Source organism: Martes martes (genome assembly GCF_963455335.1).
Source record: "Martes martes genome assembly, chromosome: 9".
In the NCBI taxonomy this organism is placed as follows: domain Eukaryota; kingdom Metazoa; phylum Chordata; class Mammalia; order Carnivora; family Mustelidae; genus Martes; species Martes martes.
The window spans coordinates 25,374,144-25,385,081 of record NC_137896.1 but is presented as its reverse complement, the minus strand read 5'-3'; positions in this window follow the sequence as shown (position 1 = coordinate 25,385,081).

The window sequence follows — 10,938 nt, the reverse complement described above, 5'->3', positions numbered from 1 at the left end:
GAGGTGTATTGTAACTTAGATTTGCAAATTTCTCCTTGCAGTTCTGTTCTTGCTGTATGTATTTTGAACCTCTGTTAGGTGCATGTTGTCCTCTGGATGAATTTATTCCTAAAAGTCTTAACTCTGAAGTCTACTTTGATATTAACATAGCTTTTAGTATTAAATAATGTATTAAGTAATACAATTTAGTAATAGGTAATATAGCTTTTAGTATTTAGTATTAGTATAAAGTTCTTTTGACTTACGTTAGCACAGTATATCTTTTTCCATCCTTTTACTTTAATTTTAAACAACTTTTAAAAAAGTATTCCAGGGGCACCTGGGTGGCTCAGTGGGTTAAAGTCTCTGCCTTCGGCTCAGATCATGATCCCAGGGTCCTGGGATCAAGCCCCGCGTCATCAGGTTCTCTGCTCAGCAGGAGGCCCGCTTCCCTTCCTCTCTCTCTGCCTGCCTCTCTACCTTCTTGTGATCTCTGTCTGTCAAATAAATAAATAAAGTTTTTAAAAAACAATAAAATAAATTAAAAATAAGAATAAAAAATATTCCAATGCAGTTAAACTATAGTGTTATATTCATATAACAATTCTGTATATTACTGCATGCTCAGGAGGATAAGTATACTCTTAATCCCCTTCACCTATTTCACCCATCCCTTCACCCACTTCCACTCTGGTAACCATCTATTCATTCTCTCTAGACAAAAGTATGTTTTCTGGTCTGTCTGTCTGTCTCTCTCTCTCTCTTTTTTTCCTTTGTTCATTTGCTTTGTTTCTTAAATTCCACATATGAGTGAAATCATATGGTATTTGTCTTTCTCTGACTGGCTTATTTCGCTTAGCGTTATACTCTGTAGATCTATCCATGTTGTTGTAAATGTTAAGATTTTGTTCTTTTTTATGGCTGAATAATAATAATTGTATACATACCACACCTTTATCCATTCATCTATCAATGGACTTTTAGGTTGCTTCTGTAATCTGGCTATTGTAAATAATGTTACAATAAACATAGGTGTGCATATATCCCTTTGAATTGGCATTTTCATATTCCTTAGGTAAACACCCAGTAGTGGGATTACTGTATCATAGGGTAGTTCTATTCTTAATTTTTTTAAGAACCTCCATACTGTCTTCCACAGCGGCTGCACCAGTTTGCATTCCTAACAACAGTGCGCAGGCTTCCTACTTCTCCACATCCTCTCCCACACTTGTTGTTTCTTGTGTTTTTTATTTTAGCCATTCCAACAGGCATAAGGTACTCATTGTGGTTTTCTTTTGCATCTCCCTGGTGATGAACGATGTTGAGCATCTTTTCATGTGTATGTTGGTCCATCCTTTTATTTTGAACCCATTTGCATTTTATATCTAAAGTTTTTTTTTTAAGATTTTATTTATTTATTTGACAGGCAGACATCAGAAGTAGGCAGAGAGGCAGGCAGAGAGAGAGAGGAGGAAGCAGGCTCCCCGCTGAGCGAACAGCTCAGTGTGGGGCTCGATCCCAGGACCCTGGGATCATGACCTGAGCCGAAGGCAGAGGCTTTAACCCACTGAGCCACCCAGGCGCCCCATATTTAAAGTGTTTTTTATAGGCAGCATGTAGTTTGGTGTTGCTTTTCTATACAGCCTTGTAATCTTTGCTTTTTAAATAGAGTATTTATATTATTTACATTTCATGTGATTGTTGATTTGGCTTGGTTTAAGTCTATAGTCTTGCCAGTTGTTTCCTATTTGGCCCATTTGTTGTTTCCTTTGTCTTCTTTTTCTGCCTTCCTTTGGACAGATCAATTATAGTAGTACCCCCTTATTTGTGGCTCTGCTTTCCACGGCTTCAGTTACCTGCAGTCAACCATGGTCTGGAAGCAGATGATCCTCCTTCTGACATAGCATCAGAAGGTCAGTGGTAGCCTAATGCTACATCACAATGCCTACATTGTTCACTTCACTTCATCTTGACATGTAGGCATTTTACCATTTCACATTATCACAAGAAAGGTGAATATGATACAATAAAATATTTTTGAGAGGAAGAGAGGCTGCAATGACATAACTTTATTACTGTATATTAGTTTTTATTATTAAATCTCTTACTGTGCCTAATTTTAAATTAAATTTTATCATGCATAGGTATGTGTAGGAAAAAAACATAGTATATATAGGGTTCAGTATTCTCTGTGGTTTCAGATATCCAGTGGGCATCTTGGAATATATCCCCTGCAGATAAGAGGGGGATTATTGTTTTTTTTTTTAAGTAAGCTTTACACCCAGCATGGGCCTTGAACTCACGACCCCAAGATCAAGAGTCGCATGTTCTACCAACTGAGCCAGCAAGCACCCCAGGACTACTGTATATTAATCTTCATTGGCTTATTGGCTATCCCTTCTTGTTTTGATATTTTAATGATTACTTTAGGATATATATATATATATATATATATATATATATATCCTTAACTTATCACAGTCTACCTTCAAGTGATATTATACCACTTTACATACCGTGTAAGAACCTTAAGATAGTATAATTCCATTTCTCCCTTCCTAGCCTTCATGTTATGGTTGTCTGTCATTTATTTATTTTTAAGGATTTTATTTATTTACTTGGCAGAGAGCGAGCACAAGTAGGGGGAGCAGCAAGCAGAGGAAGAAACAGGCTCCCACTGAGCAGGGAACCCAATGTGGGTCTCCATCCTAGGACAGAAGAATCATGACCTGAGCTGAAGGCAGACACCTAACCACTGAGCCACCCACGAGCCCTGGTTGTCATTCCTTTTTACTTTATAAATCCCACAATATACTGTTGCTATTTTTATTTAAACAGTTGTCTTTAAAGAATTTGAAAAATAATTAAAAAGCTTAGGTAAGTACCCAGGTAGGTACCATTTCCAGTGGCCTTCATTCTGTTGTATAGATCCAGATTTCTGTCTGGTATAATTTTCCATCTGCCTGAAAGACATCCTTCAACATTGCTCATAGTGACTATTTGCTGATGATTAATTCTTTTAGCTTTCGTATGTCTAAAACATCTCAATTTTACCTTTGTTATTGAAAGGTATTTTTGCGGGGCATAGAATTCTAGGTTGACAAGTCCCCCCTCCCTTTCCTAGTACTTTACAGATGCTGCTCCACTGTCCTTTATTGCTCACATCGCTTCCGACAACAGATCTAATGTCCTTACCTTTGTCCCCTCTGTATGCAACAAGTCTCTTTTCTCTGACAGCTTTTTCGATGTCAGTGATTTTGAGCTCTTCAATTGCCTTGGTCTAGTCTTCATATTTCTTTTTTTTTTTTTTTAAGATTTTTACTTATTTATTTGATAGAGAGAGAGATCACAAGCAGGCAGAGAGGCAGGCAGAGAGAGAGGGGGAAGCGGGCTCCCAGCTGAGCAGAGAGCCTGATGCGGGACTCGATCCCAGGACCCTGAAATCATGACCTTAGCTGAAGGCAGAGGCCTTAATCCACTGAGCCACCCAGGCGCCCCTAGTCTTCATATTTCTTATGCTTACGGGTACATTGAGCTTCTCAGAACTGTATGTTTATTTTCAGTAAGTTCAGAAAGTTACTCTTGTATCTTTGATACAAGATACAATAGTATCTTTGATACTAGCTCTTGTATCTTTGAATATTTTTTTCTGTCCCCCATCTATCTCCTTTCCTTCAGCAATTTTAATTGCCCATATGTTAGGCTGCTTGAAGTTGTCTCACCACTGATGCCCACCCATTAAGCCTCTTTTCTTTTCTCTTCTTTTGTTTTTTTCATTCTTTTTTCCGTTTCATTTTAGATAATTTCTTTTGCTTTGTCTTTAAATTCACTAATCTGTCATGTCTCCTCTGCTATTACTCCCGTCCAGTTTGGTCTTCATCTCATACATTGCCTTTTTAATCTCAGAAACTTGATTTAAGTGTTTTTTTTTCTATCTATTTAACTTTTTGTGTAAAATATGCATAACATACAATAATTTACCATTTTAGCCTTTTTCAAATGTACAGTTCAATGGCATTAAATACATTCATAATGTTGTGCAACCATCACCAGTAGCCATCTCCAGAACTTTCTCATCTCCCCAAACTGAAACTCTGTACTCATTAAACACTGACTCTTCATTCTCTTCCCGCTGTAGCCCCTGGTGACCACTGTTCTACTTTCTGTCTCTGAATTTGACTACTTTAGTGGAATCATACAATATCTTTCCCTTTGTGTCGGCTTATTTTACTTAGCATCTTTTCAGGGGTCATCTACATTGTAGCAGGTATCAGAATTTCACTTCATTTTAAAGGCTTAGTAATAATCCGTTTTATGTACATACCGCACTTAATCAATTTATCCACCAGTGGACACTTGGGTTGCTTCCATCTTTGGCTGTTGTGGATAATGGTTCAAGTCCCTGCTTTCCAGTTCTTTGGGGGTGGATACCTTGGAGCAGAATTGCTGGATCATGCAGTAATTCTATGTTAAATTTTTTTTGAGGAACCACCATACTGTTTTCCAAGCAGCCACACCATTTTACATTCTCATTATGAAAATTACAATTTCTCCACATACCCGCCAACACTTACTTTTCTGTTTTTTTAATAATACCCACCCTTGTGGGTGTGAAGTGATATCTCATGATTTTTATTTATATTTATCTAATGTAAGTGATATTGCACACCTTTTCATGTGCTTACTGGCATTTGTATGTCTTCTTTGAAGAAATGTCTATTCATGTCCTTTGCCCATTTTTTTCATTTTTTAGTTAAAGTCCTTTATATATTCTGGATATTAATCCCTTATCAGATACATGATTTTCAAAATATTTTCTCCCATATACTCCAAGTTCTCTGTCCCTACTGTTGATAATGTTCTTTGATGCACAAAATTCAATTTTAATGAAGTGCATTTTATCTATTTGTTTTGTTGCCTCTGCTTTTGGTGTGACATCTGAGAAGTCATTTCCAAATCCAATGTCATGAAGCTTTTCCCCTATGTTTCCTCTAAGAGTCCCATAGTTTCAGGTCTCACAGTTGAGTTTGTGATCTATTTTGATCATTATTGACATTGGAATATCAACTGAGGCTGAAGAACCTCCATATTGTCTTCCACATACAAACTTGGCCCCATACAACCTTCTGTATATGGTATAAGGTAAGGGTCCAACTTTATTCTTTTGTGTGTAGATACCCAGTTTTCCCAACATCATTTGTTGAAAAGATTGTCCCTTCCCAGCTGAATGGTTGGCGGCTCTATCAAAAATCATTTAACCCTAGGAGCCCTTGGGCAACTCCGTTGGTTAAGTGTCCAACTCTTGATCTGAGCTCAGGTCCTGATCTCAGGGTCATTTGACTGTGCGTGTGAGAGTATATTTAACTTTTTTAAGGCATGAAATATAGCTATAACTTTTAATGTCCTTAATCTGCTCATTTTGACGTCTGTTTGTGTTGTGGGTTGGTTTTGATGGCTTGTTTTCCTCAATTTGGATCATGTTGCCTGCCACTTCATAGGTCTGCCAATCTTTGACTGGATGCCAGACATTGTGATTTTTACCTTGATAGGTGCTGGATATTTTTGTAATCCTGCAAATACTCTTGAACTTTGTTCTGTGGCAGTTAAGTTACTGGACATTGTGGGCAGATATCCATTTCATCCCTGATGCTTGTTCCAAGCAAGTCATGGCTTTGTGCTCCGCCTCTGCCTACAACTCATTCAAGAGTGGACATGTTAACCTAGTTCCGGCCAACTAGATACACAATCTGGAAAGTCTAGAGTAGTTTCTGTGAAAGGTTTCCTCCATTTTAAGGGAGCCATGGGAAGTCACAATCAGCCTTCTCTGGAGTTGCCACTTCCTAAACTGACTCTTGGAGCTAGTGCCACCATCTTGGCACCAAGCTGAGGATGGAACCAACGGGAAGGATGGCAAATCAGAGAAGAAGGTCTAAGTCCTGGAAGACATCATTGAGCTGCTGAATCAAATCGCCCCCGAGCCCCTCTCACCTCTGGATGTTCACGTAAGGAAAAAACGAGAGTTTAAGTCAATTAAAGTTAGAATTTCTCTTAGATGCAACCGGAAGCATTGTTGCTGAGCCAGCCACCTGGTGGGCTAGAGGTGTACATGCAGGAAGGGCACCTTGCAGGGACCTTGGCCCCCTGCTAAGGAATTCTAAGTTCTCCTTTAGATGAGAAACAGGCTGAGAAATGCAGAAAGCCGTGCCCAAGGCCACGGCAGTGGGGAATCAAGAGCACACAGGCCTACCAGCCTTCCAGAGGGTGCCTGCTCCACCACAGCCCCGTGCCCTTGAGATCCTGAGTCAGCAGTGATGGGGGGGCCAGGGGGACGGGGGCCTCAGAGTTCACCGGCCCAAGTCAATGTTCAGTTCTGCTGAGCAAGGCCAAGCAGATACCAGAGACTTCCTTGAATTTCTGTGCTGAAATCATGTCCTTGGAGGAAAAAATCAAAGTCCCCCAAACTCTAATCAGGGTGGTTACAGGTAACAGCTAATTGCTCTAGTTTCGGGACAGATTTTTCTGATTGTAAAAACTTGTCCAAAGTTCCTCCCCAGGCCAACAGAACAGGGCAGAGTCCTGAGAGCAGAGGCGAGCAGCGCCCTGGGGTCAGAGGCTCGTGTTGCTCTCCACCCGGGAGCAGGAAGCCCCTCCTCACTCTGACCTCCTTCCTCCACCCTAGAGCAGGTGTAAGCCAGGCAGCCATCCCTCTGGAGGAGGGACCAGAAATGGGCACAGACACTGCCTGGAGAAGGGCTACGCTGGCCGCACAGGGTTCCTATCCCCAGAGATAATCTTCCCCTGGCCCACCTGGAAGAGCGTCCTAAACCAGGAGCACGTAAAGTACTCACTGATTCAACAACGAGTTTCGAGTTTCGGAAGCCCGAGGCGTGCCCGGTGCTAGCTAGGTGAGGGGTACTCAGGAGTGATTAGAACGACGTCCCCGCAAGGGTAGGGAAAAAGGCAGGTACGTAAGAATGTAATGTCAGATGGTTTTAAGTGCTCCAACAAAATTCACACCACAGAAGAGGGAGAGCGACAGGGCAATTTCTTTTAGAGAGAGAAAGAGCAAATGTGAGGGGAGGGGCAGAGGGAGCAGGAGAGAAAGAATGTCCCGCAGACTGCCTGCTGTGAGTGAGGAGCCTGACGCGGGGCTGGAGCTCATGATCCTGAGATCACAAACCTGAGCCAAAATCACGAGTCAGACACTTAACCGACTGAGTGACCCCAGCACCCCAACAGGGTAGTTTTGAGAAGGGGTAATCAGGGAAGGCTGCCTGAAAAGGTGAAATTGTAACAGATGAGCTGAGAAACCGTAAGGAATGCATACTTGTATCTGAAGAAGAGGGTTCCAGGCAGAGGGCAGAGCAAGCAAGGTTCTGAGCCAGCTTTGAAGATCAGCAGGAGGCGGTGTCACTGAAAAGTGATCTGGAGTAGGGGAGCCAGAAAAGGTGAAGTTAGAGACATGACAAGAGGCCAGATCATGAGGCTTTTTCAGGTTGTGAGGAGTGGGTTAGTTTTTCCTCTTCCACGTGATTGGAGCCTTTGGAGGGTTTAGAACTAAGGACATGACCTGACTCAGGTCTAGAGAGCCACTCTGGCTACTGTGTCCATGTAAGCCCTGGCACATAGTAGGCGCTCACTAAACATTGGTGGTTAGTATCACTGCTTTCAGCCTCATCATTGGGCTCTTGAGGTTACTGAGGGCAGAGATCAAAACAGTCATCTTGTACCCCCGGTTCCCATTCTGGCGTGGTTGCTAAAATATGTGGGTAAACAAATGAGTGACTCAGGACATGAAAGTGTGAGCAAGGAGGAGTGGGTTCTGAGGACGAGACTCCTGCCCCAGATGGGTGGCCAGGACCCACGGCTGCCATGGCCCCTTGCTGAGATAAGTCACAGAGTGAAAGAAGCATGGCCCTGGCCAGGCAGCAGAAAGATCCAGTCAACACCCCTTTTGGTAAGCACCATCGTCCAGGGCCTGAGAACGTGCAGGCTGCGACAGGGCCCAAATCTGGCCTGCAGGAGCCTAAGTGCACCTGCCAACCACCAGGTGCAGGGCAGGCAAATGACTTGGGGCACCAGTTTCTAGGATCCCCAGGATGTTTAGAGGCTCACTCTGATTCCCTTGGGAGCATCACAAACAGGTGTTTAACACAATAGAGAAATCCAGAGGAGGTAGCCCGGCCAGGCAGAAGTATCCAAAATTTGGGTTCTAGGCTGTACTTCGGAGGTGGCAGACATTGTTGCAAGGAAGGGCAATCATGAAGGGCTTCCTGGAAGAGCCTGGGGTCAAACTGTCTACTAGAGAGCTGGAGTTACAGACACTCCCCTCCCCTTGCGGCCAGCTGCCCTATGAGCTCTCTCCTACCTTTGAACCACATCTGATATCCCTGCCCACTATCCATGGGCTAATGCCTTGGCTTGAATATCCAGAAAATGGCCTTACTCTACCCATCCAGCGTCGCCTCTTCCAAGTAGCCATATCCAGGGTCCATGCTGTGCCCTGAACACATCAGGCATCTTCTATCCCAGTGCCTTTGGTCCTGCCATTTGCTCCCTCAGGAATTCCCTAAGGGCATTTTACCTAAACAACTGCCTTTTCCTCAAGGCCCAGCTCCCACGTCCAACATCAGGGGAGTCTCCACCCTCCGATCCCCCATCACACACATTTGGGGTGAGCTGTATGCCAAGCTGGACTTAGTTGGGTCCCGTCTCTTTGGGGTGATGGTTCTGTACCAGTTAGGCTTCTTGTCCCGGTGTCATTGTTAGTAGTGCCCCTTTCACTCCCAGATGTGCTCCAGCTGTGCAACAAATCACGAGGAGACCCGTCACTGCCCAGCTGAAGGTCTCCAGTGGGAACTATGCCTTATTCTTTGTTCTTTCGGGGCCTGGGATAATGCTCTGGATATTATGGACACATCTGGATAGTCATTCACTCGCACAAGTAATTTCTGAGGCATAACACGGCCAAGTAGCCAATGGATAGGTCGTTGTTCTCCTGACTCGTCAGAGGAGGAAGGAGAAGAGAGGAAACAAGACCATTTCAGAGAGTTACAGCGATCTGGAGGAAATCTCGAAGGGGCGGGGAGAAGAGACAGAAGCGGGTGAAGAAGGACTTTAGACAGGCAAGGTGGGGATGGCCTCTGGAGAAGTGGCATTTAACTAAGGCCTGAAAGAGGGGAGGGGGCCAGAGAGGAGAGTATCTGTAGGAAGAAAATTCTAGAGAGAGAAAGTGCAAAACCCCTGAGGCCAAAATGTGCTGCATTAGGAGGAGAGAGGTGACTGGGTGTGAGTGAGGAGGAGATCAGTGGGAGGGGTCAGCAGGAGCCAGACAGGCCTGGGCTTTGTCGGCCATGTTAAAGAATTAGGACTTTTTTTTTTTTTTTTTTCTGCCAATGGAGCGTTCTGGATGGGGGAATAATATCATCCGACTTCTTTTTTCCCCAGACTGGAAGGTTTTTATTTTTTTAACCATGCAGATAGGAGACAGTAGTGCCATGAATCTTCTTCTGATTAGACAAAGCCATCCCATGGATATTTCTCTGTTTAGAAGCAGAGATCCAGCAATGCCCGCTACATCGTGGTGGCCAGGGCACAGAGTCATCAGGAGCTTAGCAGATTTCTTTCTGGAGGCTATCCTCACAGAACATGCTAACAGCTCCCAGTTTTAAGTCCTACAGACCACACAGGGCTGTATTAACAGGCCACAACAACCTGGTCACCACCACGAATGGCCACTGAAGTCTCCGAATGGCGCGGCAGAGAGAAATTACATGGACATTCTTGTAAAATGTTCTCAACTAAAAGCAATAACCAGGCCTGGACAGCTCAATGTCTCCACTGGGCAGAAACGGGAGAGGAGATGCATAGGGTCTTACTTAAAAGCCGTGAAATGAAAAACAGCATTCACTTTCCACTTTCACACCCGGACCAAGAGAACCTCTCAAGTTTCAGTGGTCGGTTAGTAATTCTTCTCATTTAAAAAACATTTTGATGAATCAGGAAAGTTCAGAAGAACCAGGGGACTCTGCTCCCTACACGCCACGGTCTCTCAGCACTGGAAACTTCCTAGCTGCCTCTGCTTCCATCGCATTCCCCTGCAGAGAGCACCCACCACCATGTTTCGTGTCAAGGCCTCCCCAGGTCCCGGGAAGCAAAAGCCAAGGCCCTCCTCCCGAAGGAGGACCGGGGGAGGCAACTGAACTCCTCCACCTACACAGTCCCACAGTGGGGTTGGACCTGATGGAAGGAGAAGAAAGGAGTTGGTCTAAAAGAACACAGCGCAGAACAGAACAAAGAACTAGCCCCGCCCCTGGGGGAGTGCCCTTGCAAAAGGAGGCGGGGCATGAGAAAGAGGTGGCAAAAATAGAGAGGGGCCCTCCCGCAGTGTGCAGAGCAACCCTCCTTCTCTCGAGCCAAAGAGGAGCAGATTCAACAAGAAAGACGGCCTGCTTAGCTGTTTTTAAGAACTTTGCTTCTTCAGTTGTTTGTTTCTGAGCTGTCATTTTAAAGAAAACGAAAAAGATGTGAGATCTGGGCAGGTATAGACAGGCCCCACGACTAGAAACTCCCCTCCTGTACCTGCAGCCCGGCAGCCTAAAAACAGGCAGAGACTGAGGGTGGCGTTTGGGGCCTGGATTCTGTGTGAGCCCCATGACGGGGCTCAGGAAGATAGGCTTCTAGAAGGGACCCCCATCATGGCCCCTGGCTGGAGCATATGCCCAGATATGACAGCGTGCCAGAGCTCCTAGGGAGCTGGGGGCTTTCTTGTGCCTTGCCAGGTGGTCGTTGAGACACTTACCGACCCGGGAGCAGGCAACAATGTTGGTGGCAGCCCTGGCAGAACTCAGGAAGGGAGATGGCCAGACACTAGCATGGTACCACGGATCTTGACCAGCAGAAGAGTCGGCTGTGAGACAGTACCAGCACAGGGGTAAGAAGAGCAGTGATTACAAAGAA